The 19210-nt window shown below is 37.4% G+C and overlaps 1 protein-coding gene across 2 annotated transcripts in view; it reads left to right on the top strand.

Moving 5' to 3' along the window:
• Positions 1 to 3667: 3667 nt before the first annotated feature.
• Positions 3668 to 19210, top strand: part of rab11fip4b (RAB11 family interacting protein 4 (class II) b) — a 31410-nt gene continuing 15867 nt past the window's right edge. Inside the window, exon 1 of one of the 2 annotated variants that reach the window (XM_030137699.1) lies at positions 3668 to 4118. The gene's annotated coding sequence lies outside the window, so the exon portion shown is untranslated. The remainder of the gene's footprint in view (positions 4119 to 19210) is intronic. The other variant, XM_030137700.1, reaches the window with a different exon arrangement.

Genomic DNA, 19210 nt, shown 5'->3' with positions numbered 1-19210 from the left:
AAGGCCTTCCAAGCCCTGAACTGCACAGTTTAGAAGAGGAGAAAAGAGGAGGATGAAAACTAATCTAATTACAGAGGTATGGAACCTGTTCTAATGTTAAAAAACGTTTGATGTTACTAGCTACAGCTAGCTGAACTGAACTGAAGCAAAGTTGGCTAATAATGGAACTGGAGATGATTAAGATATGAGAGATCTGCTAAGGTGTGGTTTACTGCTGATGAACTGGGTTACATATGTTTATAAGTGGTTTATATATGTTTCTGTCTGCTTTAACTGCTGGTTAGCTGGTTTATAATAGGTTCCTATCTGGTTTAACTGCTGGTTAGCTGGTTAATATATGTTTCTGTCTGCTTTAACTGCTGGTTAGCTGGTTTATAATAGGCTCCTATCTGGTTTAACTGCTGGTTAGCTGGTTTATATATGTTTCTGTATGCTTTAACTACTGGTTAGCTGGTTTATATATGTTTCTGTCTGCTTTAACTACTGGTTAGCTGGTTTATAATATGTTCCTATCTGCTTTAACTGCTGGTTAGCTGGTTTATATATGTTTCTGTCTGCTTTAACTACTGGTTAGCTGGTTTATACATGTTTCTGTCTGCTTTAACTGCTGGTTAGCTGGTTTATAATATGTTCCTATCTGCTTTAACTGCTGGTTAGCTGGTTTATAATATGTTCCTATCTGCTTTAACTGCTGGTTAGCTTGTTTATATATGTTTCTATCTGCTTTAAATGCTGGCTGCTTTGTGCATCTCCTCTCAAGCTTTGCACATCTTCGCATTGTTTCATGTAAGTGACGTTGTGTATGGATTGCACCCCACCTCAACCTGCTATAGGGAATTTATACATTGTACGGTACATTGTGTCTCTGCTCAGTCCATGAGCCGCCCTAACCCGACCCCCAAATAAAGTGTCCTGGGTAGCCCATATCCGCGCCTCACTAATTTCTTTGAATAGGATGATGAGGAAGATAAAATATATGAAATAACTAAAACTAATACTAAAACTAAACTAAACTAAAACTAAGCATTCAGAAAAAAAAACGATAACTAATAAAAACTAACAAACCTGCTCTAAAAACTAATTAAAACTAACTGAATAAGAGAAAAAAAAGTCAAAACTAATTAAAACTAAACTATAATTAAAAATCCAAAACTATTATAACCTTGGTGTGAGAGTCAAACATGTAATACTGAGCACTGAAAAAATGCCAACAAAGGAGGGAGACGGATTTTGAGATGACAAAAGTTCAGTTATAATTCCTTGTAATTTTAGAAGGCTTATATTTTGGCTGAGCTGCTGTTAGCATTTGCCAAGGGCTACTAAGTCCTGTTAGTGGAATAATACATGAAGCATTGAAACTTGAGCTTATGTTACACAAGGATTTACACAGAACATGCATGACACATTATTGTAGTCACACTAGTAATACATTAGGTTTCGGTGTAGTGTAATGTGGTAGAAAGGCAGCTAGAAGGTAATAGAAAAAATACTGAAACTATCATCTATCTGGGTTTATTTCAAGTAGCACAGAGACCAGGGGGGATTTGTTGTGATGGTGTGTGATTTATGTTTCCACAGCACTGGGAATATGTCCTTCAGATAGAAGTAGGACAACAGGAATATGGCCATTGGGAAAGTTTTCAGATGACAATATCAAGAAGAGGTTCACGTAATGGCTTGTGGAGTAAAGTAAATTATGCAGAAGTATGGTAGATTTTATGTTTCTACAAAATTATTTGCAGAAAAACACTATAATCTGAGTGACAATTTGATGTTAAGGCCTTGTGTTTAGTGTACAATACCATGTCTCCAGTCACATCCTAATTCATCTATATGGTCCTCATTTGACTTGCAGCCTAAGTAGAGCAATAATCTAATGTTAAAACATTGTACAAACTCTATATGAAAAAGCAACTGAAGCTGCAAAGGTGAGTGTGGTAGCAGATGTGGTACTTTAAATAGCCACCCTGTGGACTGTAGGGACCGGCCATACTGAGAAACAGCAACACAGATTATCATTTACTGTATAGAGCATTAGTCAGAGGAAGTCCAGGCTCTACAGTGCTGACTCCGAGTTGTTTTCTGTATCCTTGACTCTGATAAGAGGGTTTGGTCCGCTTCCAACTCTGATAGCAGCAGTTAAAAAAAATACAAGAAGGAAGAAAGAATGGGTGAAAAGTTGCTGAGATAAGAGTTAAAAGACTATAATTATAACTATACTATGAAGTTCACCTTCAGGACATCATTACTAACCCCCTGAATAAATAAGTTTAAGGAAATATCCGTGAGACCAAGACTTATGTGAACTAGTTTTAAAAAGTATGACTATGGTAATAGCTTCCCTTACTGCAAAGTATAGGAAATAACTTAATCCTAATCATGTGATTTTTGAGGATTTGGATTGAAATTCCCTATATGTCACAAGTGTTATGGCACTGTACAGTTGCAGAAAAAAATATTAGACCACCCCTTGTTTTCTTGTTTATTTTAAAGCCTGGTACAACTAAAGGTACATTTGTTTGGATAAATATAATGATAACAACAAAAATAGCTCATAAGAGTTTAATTTCAGAGCTGATATCTGGCCATTTTCCATGTTTTCTTGATAATAACCAAAATCATTTCAGTTCTTACATCAATAGCTGTGGCATTGTACTGCCAAAAACAGTGTGCTTAGGCATTCCATGTTTTCTGTTCTGTCCGTTATAGTCACATGATACACACAGGAGTTAGTACTTGATTGCATAATCATTGTTTTTGATGACTTTTGATAGTCTAATAATTTTTTTCCGCGACTGTATGTATGAAAAAGTTTACAGGAACCGAGGGAAGCTTCATTAACCTGAAAAGAGTTGAGGATTTTCTAAACTCCTATAAACAGATCTTTAAAAAATCTGGGTTTCAAAGGTAAAATCTGATGTAATAGTAGATAAATTGACATCATTATTTGAAATACTGTGAAGATCATTGTAAAAATGGCTCATGTATCAAAGGTTTTTATCATTATGTATTAATTCTGATCAGCAGACTGGTAAGCCCAAGGTGTACCTTAACCCTAACCTGGGACAAGCTCTGGCACCCCCGAGACCCTCTTGAGGACTAAGCAGTTCAGAAAATGAATGAATGAATTAAGACTAGCAACAAAAAAAATAGTTAAGTAATTATTTTATATCAATTGTTTAGTTGTTTCTTCCTGTTCATACATCTCATCTGAACTGATGTTGTCTTTCCTGACACTCTTTCACTCAAAGCCTCAAGCTGCCTTGCTATCATCTCTGCCCTTCTCTCTAATCCCTCCCTCCTCCCCTCTCTGTCTTACCCATTGTGACTAGAGCACGTCTTTTCTTTTTGACCCATCTTGTGGAATCTGCTGCATCACTGAAGACAAACTGTTTCATTTTAAGTGACAACATTCCCCCTCCTCCCCCCTCTTCACGGCCCACACAGCCGCTGGCCTCTTCCACAGCACAGACAGAGGCAGGCAGGGCTTCATATGCAAATATAGCCTGAGTGGGCGGCAGCCAAGAGCAGAGTGTGCAGCAATGTGAGAGCTCTCACAAGCCCTGCCCACAGAAGCCAGTTGCCTAGCAACAACCAACGAGGGGGAGGCGGAGGGAAGGAGGGGCCATGAATTCAACAACTGTTGCCTGGTCTGAGCTCTCAGTGTGTGAATGCGAGTCAGCCGGCGGAGCAGTCCCAGAGAGAAGGGAAGTGTGTGAGGGTGTGAGGTGCACAGTCTGTGCTTGTGCTGTGAGTGTGTGTGTGTGTGTGAGTGTGTGTGTGTATGTGTGTGACAGGGAGAGTCAGGCAGTTGCCGTAGCTGTCGATGTAGGAAAAGCAGGCAGTGCGGTGTTAGAAGTGAGCCCATCCTGCTCGGCTCTGGGAGTGTGTTTGGACTATACCACCGACAGGGACTCACCCTTTGGACTATCCCCACCGTGCCTCCTCCTCTCGCCTTTGAAGGGAACACCTGAGTGTGTGTTTGTGTGTGTGTGTGAGGGCAGACAGCGGACTTAGCCCTGGTGAACACACCGAGCACAAGGACTCCAGTGAATGAGGGCTCGGCCGGTGGGAAGAGGGGGACTGCTAACCATGGACTCCCCTCTCTAGTAAACGGGGTAAGAGCCCACACTGCACACACAAGGGGGGGGGGGGGGGGGGGGTGATGAAACAATACTTGACAGAATGAGGGCAAAAATGAGAAAATAGCCAATTTAGATAGATGTGAGGCTCTAGGTGTATAGAACAAGAAGGAGGTGACTGTGTGGATGTTAAATGGGGGGCAGCTAAGTGGCTATTGTCCCCACCACCACCACCACTGTTAGTGTTTGTGTGTGGATGTGCTTATGTGTATCTGTGTGGAGTTGACCCTGCCTCACAGCTTGCTTGTGTGTCCTTCTCAGCTGTTGTCGTCACTGTCATCACACTGCTCCTCTTCGTCCCTGTCTTATTTCTAGTATCACTTCATATCATCCCTCATCCCTGTCAGCTCTCCCTCAGTTGCTGCTGCCGCTGCTGTGTTGTGGTTCACATCTCTCTGATTATAATGGGATTAATTGGATATCAGTGTAGCTGCAAGGAGAGAGACTGACTGAGCCAAAGAGAGATATAGTGATCAAAAGAAGTGTGAAGGGAACTGGACAGATAAAGCATATGTGGATCAAGACAGACTAAAGATAGAGGAATGATGTAAATGTGAGAACAACAGGTCTGGTATCTGACAGGACAGAAGAGCTCACAATCTGTGGATGTAAAATCTGAATTGTTGATCATTTAAAACTTAAATGTTCCTGTCTGCATCAGCTTTAAGTGGATTTCTCAACAGTGAAATTATTTAGGATCTCAGTGTGTATATGTCAACCAGATACTACTTGTTGTACCTTTTGTCCCTTCTACTATGCATTTGTGGTTCCAAAAATAGCCAGGGTTTTATTTGTACTCAAAAGAGACAACCTGTGACGTCAGACTAGAGTTCATTTGAATACTCCTGGTTACTGGACATTACATAATGAGATTTACTTGTACTTGTCTCAGCAGGACATTGTCAGTTCGTTTCCCAGCATCGACACGATCTTGGACAATGTCCCATGGAAATCATTTTTACAGAGAGTTGCTTTTTGCAGTCATATGATTTTATCTCCTGAAATAAGACTGACATTCAGATAAATGTCTTTGACACGGCACAGCCTGTACACTAGGACTAGAATAACTAGATTAGCATGCAGCACTAAGCCACGATGGATGAATGGAGGCTAATCTGCAGCTGTTTTAACAGTCGCTCCTCTCTCATGATTTCTTTCATACTTTCTAACATATTGATGCAAAGAGAGAACAGCAAATAATCTCTGGACAAAACATTACCACTAATGAATTCGCAGCTTTTCTATCACAGAGTCTAGAAAACAACATTTGAATCACAATATTCACATACAACAGTGGACAACAGGCGGGGACTGACCACCTGCTGAGTGTCGGCCACCAATGAAGGGCCAACAGCAAGAGGGCTGACAAACAGTCTCTTAAAAGAAAGACAATGCACAACAGAGGGGCGCTCTCTTTTCTTTTCTTTGGACATGAGTCTGATGACACAGAGAGGACAATCACCATGCTAGACACAACACACTTTGACTGTGAGACATTAGCTTCCAACTACTGAGCAGTGAGTTAGCAAGGCAGCTGTAAACTTCTAGCATACAGTGTGAGAATAGGAAGTAGAGCTTTTTCTTTGAGATAATTCATACTTCTGTTCTTGTCATTTTTGCATTAATAGACTATTTTAATGATGATACTAATAACACTGGTCTGCACATAAAATGCCCCTAGTGTTAAAGAAACCTTACAAAGTTTGAGTCACTAATAAAGAAATGTTGGTTGACTGAAGTTTTTTGGGCCAAAATGTGAAATTCTGAGAATTAATGACAGAATGAGTTTTACTCTAAAGGAATGTTTTTCTCAGATCGAGGGCCTACTTCAAAACACTGTCTTCACATTACAGGGCATTCACATTACAGCTTCTTTAGAGTGGAAGATTTATAAATCTGTTGTATAAATGTACATAAACCAGTAGCTGAAAGATGTGGAATAAAAGTCATATACATTGAAAACATCAACTAACTAGCAATTTTGTCATTTGTTTTCCAATTCATCCTATTAAAATATGTAAGATTTAGCACATTTAATCTCTGAGACAGATAATTTCTTATAAAAAAAAAAAAAAAGATCGAGTCCAGTGTAGTTCAAAGAATCTGTCAAAAACCTCTTCAGCGCTTTTCTTCTAAAATTAATAAACAGTTTTATAATCTTAGTAGGTAGTCAGTGATTTATATGTCCTTTGCCAAAAAGATCATTCTGTTCTTTTTTGACAGTTTGGCTGAATTGACTCATATAAAGACTAAATAACTATTTAATACAAAAATGTGAGAGAATAATAAATGTTTCATAATAATAATCAGTGATCCTGAGGGTGAAACCAAAGCTTTCATATGACTTTGGTTTGACTTTGTTTTCTGTGTCAACCTTCCTGCTGTGATATGAAACACATTTTGTTTAAACACAGGTGCAGTACTCAAACACTGAAAGTTAACAGGTGGTTGACACCTTAAGGACAAATGGCCTAATAAACACCCAACACACACACACACACACAGACACACACACACGCACACACACACACACACACACACAGCTGCTTACTTAGTGTGAAAGCTGTTAATGTACTTCAGAACTGATCACTGCTTGGTTTGCATATGTTTTTTTTAATGGCAAATGCAAACACGCAAACAAATAGTCTACGTCAACACTGTCTCGTCTCTCACTTTTCACACGCTGACAGCAGACTGGATATGTTTGACATTATCTAAATGTTTTGCGTTGACAGAAGTCTGCAGGGTATAATAACTGCCGTGCATGCTGTGTAATCTACAATTTATAAAGTCAGATTGTTCTGTCATGTTCTCGGCAATTGTGTCTTGTAATCACTCATAATCAACAGATGTATTTCAAGTTCTCCTTGTTTAACGGGCCAGTGTACACACCCCACCAGACACACATTCTCACATTTCAATTAACTAACTTGTAAGGATCTATGTGCTGCCTTCAGTCAGTCTTCAGCTTTGACATCCCCAATATGAGTCCAAACCGTACTTTAGTCTCCAAATTGTTGCATCCAACACGGAGTAGGCTCTGTGAATGAAGTCACATGAGTAAACACCTGTATACTTAATGTACATGTACACACAACTCCTGGGGTTTCCTGTGTTTACACGTGATTTCACTGAAATTACCTCAACACAGTGTTCGGTGTGCTGCCACAGTCCCTCCCTACATTGTCCTTTGTCCAGTGCAGCATTCCTGGTAATCCAAGCAGCTACCTGTTCCCGTGGTACTCAGGTGGAAACAAATGGGTATCTATGTGAGTGTGACTGAAACCCGTGAGGACAAAGTTGCAGTGTTTTTATACATGTAGCCATGTGTTATGTAGCATTAAAGCCCCTTTAATGGGTGATTAACTTTGTGTTTCTTTTAGTTTGCTCCTTCAACATGAATTACCATTAACGTACACTGTTGTAGTTGTGTGAGTCTTTAACCCTTAATAGGTAACCTGGGGTCCTAGCAGACCCTACGTTTTTAATTTTTTCTGTTTTCACGCAGTAAAGGAGAATTGTACTTCATGCAGTAAAGGAGAATTTATTTGGAAAATAAAGCACAATTTTGTTATATTTTTTTTTCGTTTCATTGCTATCCTTTCATACTATAAGCAATAAAGTACCGTAGCTGTGGGGGGCACCATGGTTACCTATTAAGGGTTAATGTGGCCAAATAGCAATGAAAGATGAGTCACTAGGTTGTGTAAAATATGAGTGTATGGAAATATTAGTGTGTACCATAGGAGGTGAATAATAGACATTCATGTAGATACAGGCTCTTACACTTAGTCATTGGATGTTATTATCTCTTCCTGTAGTCTTGGATTTGTGTATAACCCAAAAGTAATATGGTCTGTGCTCTTAGAACGTCCTACAAATAGTGGTTTCGAGAGTCTGAACAGTGTTGGGTTAAAAAAAAAAAACAACTTCTTGATATGAAGCTTCATCTTCATGGAATGATTTATAGAAAGACCTGAAACTGTCAGAACCTGTTACTTTGGAGGAATTTAAGTCAATCTCAAAGGACTAGGACAGTAAAACTGTTGGTCAGTGTAGGCCTACTTATTTCTCGATTTTTCACTTAAATCGATGTTGAACTCTTTATTTATGTTGGTGTTTGGTTGTATATAACTACATTGTTGCCCGTTAAGTTGGAAAAATTTTGTTTTCAGTCACAGTCCTCTTTCTATTTCCTAATTATACATAGGTGCAATGATCACATACTGAGTCCCAGTTACATTTTATCTATCAAGAATAAATCACATTGTCACAATCATTTCATGAGAAGAGGTAAAAATATTTTATTCTGACTTCATGGGCAACAGTGAAGATATTGGCTTTTATTTACTTGTAATGAATGAAAATAGTTGGTTTGTTGTATATATCTATAGCCTATATAATACAGGGACTATATATAACTATATATTTAAAGAATACTCACCTGTTTAAATAATTGATAGCTTCATAATAAAACAGGTAAAGACTAACTATTCACCATCTTCTTAAGTCTATGTATTTTGATATTGGAAAAAAAAAAAAAAAAAACAGCAAATGTTCTTCAAGACTAATGGTACTAAGAAAGACTAAAGATGGGTTAATACTGATTGATCATTTTGACGCTCTAAGGTGTGTTTTTGAATTATAATATCCCTTTTTGTGCTGTGAAGTTGCTCCTGCTTGTCTCGTTTCCCACTGTGGGATCTGACGTGACAGAAGCAGCCACAACACTGAATATCACAACGGAGGTATTAAAGGCTTCACTATGGGTGAATATTTTTATGGTAATGCACTTGAGGAGCTTGGCTGAAAAGAACAGAAAGAAAGAGCAAGAAAGGATGAAATGAACAAAGAGCAACACTAGATGGAGGGAGCCTCTGCCTAGAAATAACGCCTCTTATCTCTGGAGCTCAGTTTGGCAAATGCAAGCAGTGAGAATCTGCAGCTCTCCATCCTTGTGTCTGCGCTTCATCTTCTTCCTTCTCTCTTTTTGTTACTCTCCTTACTCAATGCCTCCTTCTTTTCTGGTTCTGGAAAATCCATCCTTTTCAGAGTCAGACTCCTCGGCTCATCCTCCGGTCCGTTTTACTGCTGACTCACACCAAATCAAAGCTTCATCAGTGCGAATCAATCCAATCAATGTGACTTCACTTTTCTTCTCATTCAGTCCCAACCTATACCGGTGTGGCACTTCTCAGTCTTTGTTTTCTTCTCTGGCTTTTGCTCAAGGTTTGTTTTGCAAATATTTTGCAACAAGATGGGGTTACTATCCAATTACATAACCCTCAAAGCCTTAAACAGCAGCCAGAGATGATAAATATCAAAGGATTTGAAATTATTAATAACTTTTGAACAAATTAGGTGAATACAATGAAATAATTCAGGTAAAATGCAGTTTCTCAGCATTTCAGTGGCATCAGATGTGTTTTATTTGTATCTTAATTTCCATAAAGAAGTCACTTTTTCTTAAATTTCTCTGTTTGGATATGATAACTACTGAATTTACCCAGAGTCAATTAAATATAGGCAATATAGGAAAACAGTTGTTCTTTTTTCTATTATTTGATTTTTTATTTTTGTTTTGTTTCATTTATTTTTTTTCCCCTATGTTTTGTATTATGTTTGTGTCTGAAATAAACTTAAGTAAACTAAACTGAAAACTAAAAATATTTTGTTAGCCTCATAGCATAATTGCCAGAGTCTTATTTTTTTCAGGTCATAGCCAAAGACGAAAAATTAAGCAGCAGTGTCAGGTGAGTAGTTAAACAGATTTTGGTCAAAAATATGACTAAGGCAAATCAGGCGATGAGGCTAACGATTTGCTTTTTCGCTGAGGACAATGTGATCCTGTTAGAACGGGACGAATGAATGAACTCAAATGCACAGAACTGAAGGAAGTAAACAGGTTTATTTAACATTAATTAAACAAGAACATGAATAACTCAAAAACCTGAGGGTGGAAAGTAACAGTCAGAGTCCAGGTGAGGCTATGGAGAAATGGTAACAGCTACAGCAGCAGTGGAAACAGTAGCAGCAGTAATGATCCGGCACCGCCCTGGAGCACAGGAGCCCCTTATATGGGGTCCTGACTGAGATCTGCTCCAGGTGCGATGTTGGCAGGTGATAATCATTATTCAGTAGCTCCTTTTTACATAGCATTTCTGTTACGGGAATATTTCACCTTTATTCCGGAATGTCTGTGTAAATGAAATGGTGGGATCATGTGGTCCCACCTTTATTGTGGCTTTGTACAGTCCAGCCTGTCTCACTTCTGTTACTCCTTTGACTTGGCTGTGTAAATTGGTCATTTAAATTTCCGGGATCTCTGTGTAAAAGTTGCTAATCTGAGGGAGGGGTCTGTGGCAAAGCATGAGTGCATGGCGATAAACTATTTTGTGCAAGTTAAATGTACAGAAAAATTCATTTAGATATCACCACAAATATAGTTCTGTTTTTAAGGTTTAAGCAACACCCACACCTGATCATTAGAATAAACACCTTTCACAACCACAGAAACTCTATAATCCCTTTAATCTACGGTCGAACATGACGAAAATGTTCCATAAATTAAGAGCCCTCCTTAACAAAGAACTCTTTTTGTCACAATAATGCAGATGAAAGGGTGTAAATAATATACAACTTTTATTGTCAAAGGCGTCATATTTTGCTAAACCCATTGTTATTAGTCTTAGGTACATTTATTTTTGTATTTGGACCCTAATAGTTCAACAAGTTTGAATTTGAACCCTCCAGGTGCTACAAAGTTATCTTTATATTCATTTTGGCAAAAATCGAGTGGATTTCTACAACCTGTTTTAATTCCTGCTTAATGTGTTACATGTTTTTTCAGAGTTAGCCATAATTGTTTATCAGCAGCAGTGATTGTAGTTCATACTCAAAATATGTCCAAACTTCAAGCCGATTACCTAAAATGTTCAGTTGTTGGTTGTATTAACAAACACTAGTGGCTGAACGGGTCAGAGCAGCCCAGCCAACAACCTGGAGGGGGTGGGGTGTGAAGTGGCTCATTTGCATTTAAAGGGCCAGCGCTCAAAATGACCTTTCTGGTGTCATTACTCAGAACTAGGGTTGAAGATGGACCTGTGGAGTTGAATTAATGAAGAATTCAGACTCAAGAATAGCATTTACAGTTTATGTAGACCGCAGGGAAAAATGCATAATTCCGTTTAAAAAATTTTTTTAAAAAAGCAAAATATCAGTCCTTTAAACAAGTCAGACAGGATTAGAAAAGCATAATTTTATAATGTTGTACTGAATGTTGCTGAATTTTGCATTAGAATATAACACATTTCAGCCACACTGCTCCTGCGCTGTTATATTCTGGCAAATTCCAAACTATCTTTCCCCCCTTTTTTGCATTTAGATCAATGTGGTCTTAAAACGCGTGGTCATCCACATAATTGTGCACCAGAAGTGCTGATTAATGATTTGTTCAGCACTAAAATGTTATTGACCCTCAGCACTCAGCGTGGGCCGAAGGCATGCGAGCAGAGGTGGATCGAGTCTTCCCTTTTAATGACAGCTGCAACAATGTGGTTGTTGTACATCCTGTTAAAGAGTTGGGGCCTTTATGGCGGAAAGATTGAACACTAACCTCGAAGTAATTGGCCTCTGTCTAATTAGCTGCCATTCTACCTGTCACTCACCGTGGTTGTGTGTCTCTATGTTAACATGTGTAGGTGTATCCTTCAGAATAAATAGCAGAATGGAGAATAAAGGCGTATTCTATAGGGGAGGAATGCAGATGCTTTCACATGTCATCATTCTTGCATGCTCTGAATAGGAAAACTCAGGTGTAAATAATATGATTAAGTATGATTCTGTTTAATTGGAGGATGTTATTAAGCATTCAACAGCGGGACTCAAGCACCTCAGTGGGATCATCAATGTTATTATATTCACAGTTCTTCTTTAACTGCTACCATGTTAAAAGGTCTACTGTGAAAAAGGGTTCTGTTCAGATTCCCTTATTTGCCAGTGAATAATCAATCAGTTTTGCTTTACTTGACATGGTTCAAACCAGGGCCAGGTGATGTGGTCAAAAGGTCTTATGACCATATTTTGAGGTAAAATCGCAAATCACAATTTCCTCACCTCTTCTAAAATACAGGCAAGTTACAACCAAGGTTTTCTCTGGTTTCTGGAGGTTAAGGCTGTGAATGATGGCTTTTTTTTTTTTTTTTTGCAATCTGACTAGAAACTGCATCATTGTGGATCAAAATTATTCCAATATTTTGAGTAGATGATGTCTAGATGAAGTAGACAGACATATCCACTTTTTAATGTACGTAAATGCAGCGTTTCCTTAAAATACACAGGCTAGATTCTAGTGGCCTATTTTGCCCCATCTGAGTTCTATAAAATCAAAAACATGTTTACGCTCTAGCATAACTACTTCACATCTTCGTAAATTAGACTCACTGCTCATCATAGTTCAGAAGAGTTCAGATGGGCAACTCATTGACTGTCATTTCATCAGCAGCTGCAAAAAAAAAAACATGTTACACAAAAGCTTCAAGTTAATGTGGACTCTCACTGAATCTTTTAATGCAGAAACGTGTTAACGTATCACTAAACAGACTTAAACAAGTGGTGCCAGGTACAACAAACCCCGCCCCTCGCTTGTATTTCACCTATTATAAGAAAATGGGAAGATTTTAAAAATTCATAAAAATGTATTTTAACTTTAACCTATTGTTCCCAAAATATAGTAAGATCCATTCTGGGACACTGGCATTCTATAAAGTCAATTTGGTATAAATTCAACCAATAGTTTTGCTGCTATAGATATGTGAAATTTCACCCATTATAAGTAAATGGGGAAAAAAAAGATTTAAAAATTCATAAAAATTTAATCTTTGACCTACTTTTCCCAAAATATACTAAGGTCTATTCTGGGTCTCTGGCAATCTAGGATCCAAATTTAGTATGAATTGAACCAATAGTTTTGCTGCTAGAGTGTTAACAAAGAAACAAACAAATCAAACCAAAAACAATACCCCTTGTCTTCCCTTAAGGGGGTGGGGGCAATAAACTCCCTAGCCTAGCAAGTTGTGTTAGCAACAGTAATGCTACAAACTCATAAAGATCTATGCTTTTGGATGTTGCAAAAGCTGTCTGTAAATTGCCATAATTGTAATGATAAAAGGGCCACTGTTGGTAGAAAAGCTTTGACAACACTTATTTTTTTGTTACCCTCTAAAAATAGATATGACAAATTGGGATTTATTACAATTTAAGACTGTATGCAAATGTGCCTTATACATACAGGCTAAACCTGATATTTCTCTGTGTATAAGAATTAACTTTCTCTGAAAATAATTTGAATTTAGGAGGAATTAAAATAAATATTTTCAAATAGTGGTAAAGCTTTCTCGGAATCATCACCCACTCTGCCCTGTGTCTTAAAGTACTGTATCGGTCGCACAACCATTAATTAGTAATTGCAAATATAATGACATCCTGTGTCTTTCACAATTTTCCGTAGTGTAATTTCCCAGTGTGGCTCAGTAATGGCACATCATCACCATCAACAACAACAACAGATTACATTACTCAGTGATGAGTTTCGGGACCATGTCAACATTCATATTACGTAATGGAATTCACCCATTGCTAAAAATAAATAATATTGTTTCAACAGATTAACCTTCCTTTAATTAGGACAAGTTGTATTCAGGTTGCTTTCTGAAGCTGAGATCCTTGGAATGTGAATAGTCTTCAGAAAATCCTCCTGTTGCGTGTTGCTATTTAAAGTTGGCTCCAGTTCCCTCTTTTTTTTTTATTGTTCTGCCATCTGTCTTTGTCTCTTTTACTCTTTTTTTTAACAACAATTTTTCTCCACATCACATCTGGTAATTGTTGTGTTTGCATCCAAAGAAAGTCAACACTTTGTGAATGTTACGACTCTTTTCTCTTTATTTCTTACATTGTGTTGCAGCTGCAGAATTAATAATAAATAATTCACAAATTTTTCCTCCTTCAGAGCCTAATTGTACTCATTTCTCTTTCTTGCTTCTATCTGTGACTATTCATGCTGCTCTGTTTTGTCTACCTGGCAGACTGTGTACTACTGATAAACCTGAAGGGCATTAGATGAACTTTAATGAGCGCACATACTAGCACAGCCTCACCACACAAATAATGGACTAGTTATACATTAGTCGCGTGAGGGTAGGTCAGCAATAGGATGTAGACATTCATTGCCAGTTATTGAAATGATCTGAAATAGGGTTAAAACCAGCAAACTAGACAAAAAAAACCCCCCAAATTTCTTTCTCTGTCTTCTTCATCTCTTTATTGACATTAGTCTCACCAGGGATCAGGAACGATATGCCTGGATGCATTTTATCTAGACTGAACCCCACAGCAACACACAGAGGGAAATAATCTCTTTCTAAACTTGCTAAACAAAAACATAATACAATGTGTGCAATTGCATTCATGTTGTATAGTGTAGTTGCTTCACTGTTCACATTTGACAAAGCAATTTTGCCAACATGGAGATCAGATCGAGATCAAAACTCAGCACACTATTGATGTTTTTCAATGAATATGATAAAATACTTGAAACATCTGACAATTACTATTAATAGACTATGCAAATTAACCCTCAAAGACCCTAACAGCCACTGGAAACCCAAAACATCTGCTGATCTAAACTGTTTAATAACTTTTGAACCACTCGTCCTATTAATGCATTTTAATAATTCAGGTAAAATGTAGTTTCTCAGCTGTGCATGGTCATCAAACATTACCCATTTGGATGTTCGAAGGCTCCGTAGTGAACATGGAAACACCATCATTATATGTAACACTGTTTCACAAGTAAAACAGATGCAATTTAACAAATAACAGTGACTGCAGACACTTATTTTTATGTTCACCTAATGATTTCTTTTTGCAAAAAATTCCTCTTTTTTCAGTTTTCTCTGAACCTTTGAATTTACTCTGAGGTTTTATTAACATCTTCATGACCAGTAAATTAAATATTGGAAAATACCTGATTTTCACTGAAAAACAAAAAATACAAAATACAGAGGATAATATTACTATCAATGAATGATGATAAATTGCTTAGGAAAGGTTAAATATGAAGGGGAAAATATAATTTGGAAAAAGTACTTCTATGTCTATAAAGGTCAAAGAGAATTCACGAGTCTGAAAATATTTTTGTATTTATTTTTAATAATAAATACACAAAAGGCTCTAGACTCAGAGATGAATTAACCTTGTAAGATCTGGTGATAAATCAGAAGTAACAGTACTGCAAAAACTAATATTTAATGCTTATAGACAAATCCTCCTTCAGCAGTGCTGCAGCACTAAAAGGCACAGCAGATCTTGGCGTCCTCAGTTCAAAGCCAGTGGCAGGTTGGACGCTCATTGGCTGTGTTGGCTGTGTTTTTACTCTGGGAAATCAAGCAGCTCAAAACACTCTGTAGCCCCATGTTTTGGCAGTTACAGCCCCCGGGTCTGTTTGAAGAAAGCGTAGTCGGTACATACTCAAAAAGGCACACATGTAGCGCGCATCCCTAAATCATCACTTTATTATTCACATTATTCACAAAGAAATGTATATGACTGAGAGTGTTTTTATTTTAAAGTGCACTCACACACACACACACACACACACACACAGCAGGATGTTAGCATCCATCAGTGTTTTTTCCTGAAACAGCAGCTGTCAGTAAAGCTTTAACTGGAGGCCAAAATGTGCTGATGTTTGACTAAAACCGATACTGACTACTGTAGGATAGAGCTATTTCAGACGAAAAAAATCATACGTAATGGAGAGTAAGTAAAGCTCCTAGTATGAGCTTTTTAAATCTGAAAATGAAAAGGCAATACAGGTTTTCTGTAGTTGTGGAAAAACAAATATTGTATGAACCATCTTACTATAGCCTAATTGAACTTATACTAATTGAAAATGAAGATTATGGAGTCTAATAGTTTACAGCAAGAAGACACAAAGGGACTACTTTCATGTTATTTTAATAGAATTTCATTTTAAGTCAAGGTCATCATTATCACCTCACTTAACTTTATTAAAATATATAGCCGCTATATGGCTATTTGTACCCAAGTCTATATACAAAATAGTGTTCCTTTAGTTGCAATTCACATTCTTAATATGCCAAAGGTGTCTTGGATGAATAGATCCATTGGAGAAGTAGGCTGTGATTCTCATATATGCCTCAGAAGTTTCCTGTTTTTATTTCTTTTAAAAATTAGTTTTCAGTTACAGTCTGGTTAATTCAAGTCACCAAAAGTACTAAAATAGATCCTTTTACAATGTTACAGCAGCCAAAATCAGGGGATAAACGAGTGTGATAATTTATGTATTTATTTAACCAGGAAATCCTGTGAGATTAAAATCTCTTTTTCAAGGGAAACCTGGTCAAGACAGCACACCATTACAAAGCTACAAAAATTCTAAAATAAACAGACAAAGGACAACAGACACATACAACAAAATCCACCTTTGGAAAATCAGTTGCATTATTCAGTAACACAGTTTTTTATCAGAGCTTTGAACTCTCCCAGTACACACTTTCCCTCGGCACTTCTGTCTTTTTGGTCCAAATCAAAAGCGCATGTAATATAAAATATGAATATACATGACCTGGATCAATACATACATGATATATGTAGATATATGCATGACATATAAATATATTATAACATACTTCTGTTGAAAAGACGTAACACTTTTCCAAATGTGTCGAGCCAAGTCGAGTCATGCCTAAAAATACCAGTGTTTAGTCAAGGTCTGAAACCATTTGACTATAGATTTGGTGCAATCTGTAAGGTGGTAGGTTATTTCCTCTCAAACTATTGTGAGTGAATATATATTGGAAGATATGTGTGTATTTTTGCTCAAACAATGACTAAGCCTTAGTAGACTTTGCACCCGGCTGCAGATGTCATACTCTTGTAGTCCTCCCCCGAAAAATACTGTCTCTGTGGGATGGGTGTGCATCGCCACATGGACTATTCCACCCTGGGCATCTGCCTCAAATTAATAGTATTTTGACAAAAAAATAAATAAATAAATAAAAAAGTTAAAAATAAATAAATAAATTAATTAATTAATTAAAATAAATAAAAAAATAAAAAATAGAATAAACTTAATTTTAAAAAATTATTTAAAAAAATAGTATTTTGACAGAGTCCATGTTTTATTTGCATTACTTAAAAAAACAAACTATTTGTGGTCCTCAAAATAAGCCCAACAGATGCCAGTCTTGCTGGCTGTCCTAGCTTGTTCAGTTTTGTGCATTGTTATGAGGAGGATGGTAGGGGGGCTGCTTTATTTCCTCGCCTCACACTGCGTTTCTTTTTCTACTGCAAGGAAAAAAAGAGACTGGTCTAAGGAATGTTAAAGAGACCTTTATCCTTCATTTTATTCTGTTTGACTCAGACCTCAGACCTCATGTCGGCTCTTTGTGACAGAACAGAGCTGAAGGATAGTTTTATTTTTAATCAGTGTGTGGTCATCATGTACACATACATGTCATTCTGTGTGTATTTGATACTGAATATTTCCTATTGAAGCAAGACACTCACATCAGTGGAAGTTAAGAGGATGGAGGATAGTGGTTGTGTGTTTGAAGTAGTTTGACTCAAAGTTGCTAAAGTCTTTTGGACTTTAATGTTGTCTAATATATGTCTGGTAGTGTCTCTGTACTCTACATGTCCTACATCTCATACTTATAATCTCATCCCTATACTAACTGTGAACCTAATACCCTTTATTCATCCTTTTGTTGTTCCCTTTGCCCTCCTTTTCTCCTTACTCATTAGTTTTTTCTTTAATAGTGTTTCTTCCTCCTCACTTATTTGCATATACACCTTATACATTTCTTTTTTCCTGCCTCCCTTTTCAATCATTGTCGTCATGCTCCCCTCTCTGATTACCTCCTCGTCCCACCATCCTCCTCCTCCTCGCTGTTCAGTCATGCTGAGACAACTTGGCCTTGTTTTGTGTTGCGTTAGGCTAGTTAAAGAGTGAAACTTGATGGAGAAGGCTCTTTGACCTTTGACCTGTTAACCTTTCACCCACTGCGCCCCATGAAGACAATTCCCATAGTGGAGGAATGTACTGAATAAGAAAGACATACTAAAACAGAACAGAATTCACCTGCATGTCTTATAACGCTTGATTGAGAGCAGCTTGTGCTAAAAATAAGTCTAAATGGTCTCAAGTATATTCTAATTTTGAAATACATTTAGACATGTTTTGGGGGGGAATATAATTGGTCCAGGGAGGTCTGAAACTGGAAGCAAACCATGAATCCACTGTGCTCATTTTTAGTCCTGCTCGAGGTGATGTTGCGTTGTATGCCATCCCTCATTTCTGTTTCTAACAGTGGTACAAAAATACTCCACATATATAAAGCCCATAACGTTTAACCCATTCTCTACATTGTGTAACCAATACATACTTTACACTGTGAACAATATTCAACAGCTGTGTCCTTTGACTTTTGGTTCGAGACGTAAGCAAAGTTATTTTAGTATGCTGTAATTTAGGTTATGCCATCACCATGTTGGGAATCATTTGGATTATTTACCTTTAATATCCATTGGCTACTGTAAGTGTGAAGATGCATTACAGCCATTGCATTACTGTTAAAGCTCCTGTCAAAAGTTTACTGTGTTTGACACCTGCATCTTCCTATTGTTTACATCTAACAAAGTGGGTCGTTTAATGGTATTTTGACCAAAACACATCAGATGCTAACACCAAACTGCAGTGTGAAAATGCACATTTAATAAGGAAGTAAAGGTGGGAGGCCTGGCAGAAGAAAAAAAACAAGGAGAAACTAAGATGACAGATAATTGCCTAAACAAAACAAAGAAAAACTGAAAAAACCGACCTGCCAGTGATTCCCAACTCAGACAATAACGAAATAAATATAACTGTAGAAATCAACATAAGGCTGTGATGCTCCACTCCATTGACTCTAATCCCTCTCCTGATTTCTTTGCAGCTAATGGAAGCTGGGGAAGGCAGAAATAATCACAAGTTAATAAAAAATGTA

Source organism: Sphaeramia orbicularis, chromosome 1 (genome assembly GCF_902148855.1).
Source record: "Sphaeramia orbicularis chromosome 1, fSphaOr1.1, whole genome shotgun sequence".
In the NCBI taxonomy this organism is placed as follows: Eukaryota; Metazoa; Chordata; class Actinopteri; order Kurtiformes; family Apogonidae; genus Sphaeramia; species Sphaeramia orbicularis.
This window is presented reverse-complemented; position numbering and strand designations above follow the sequence as displayed.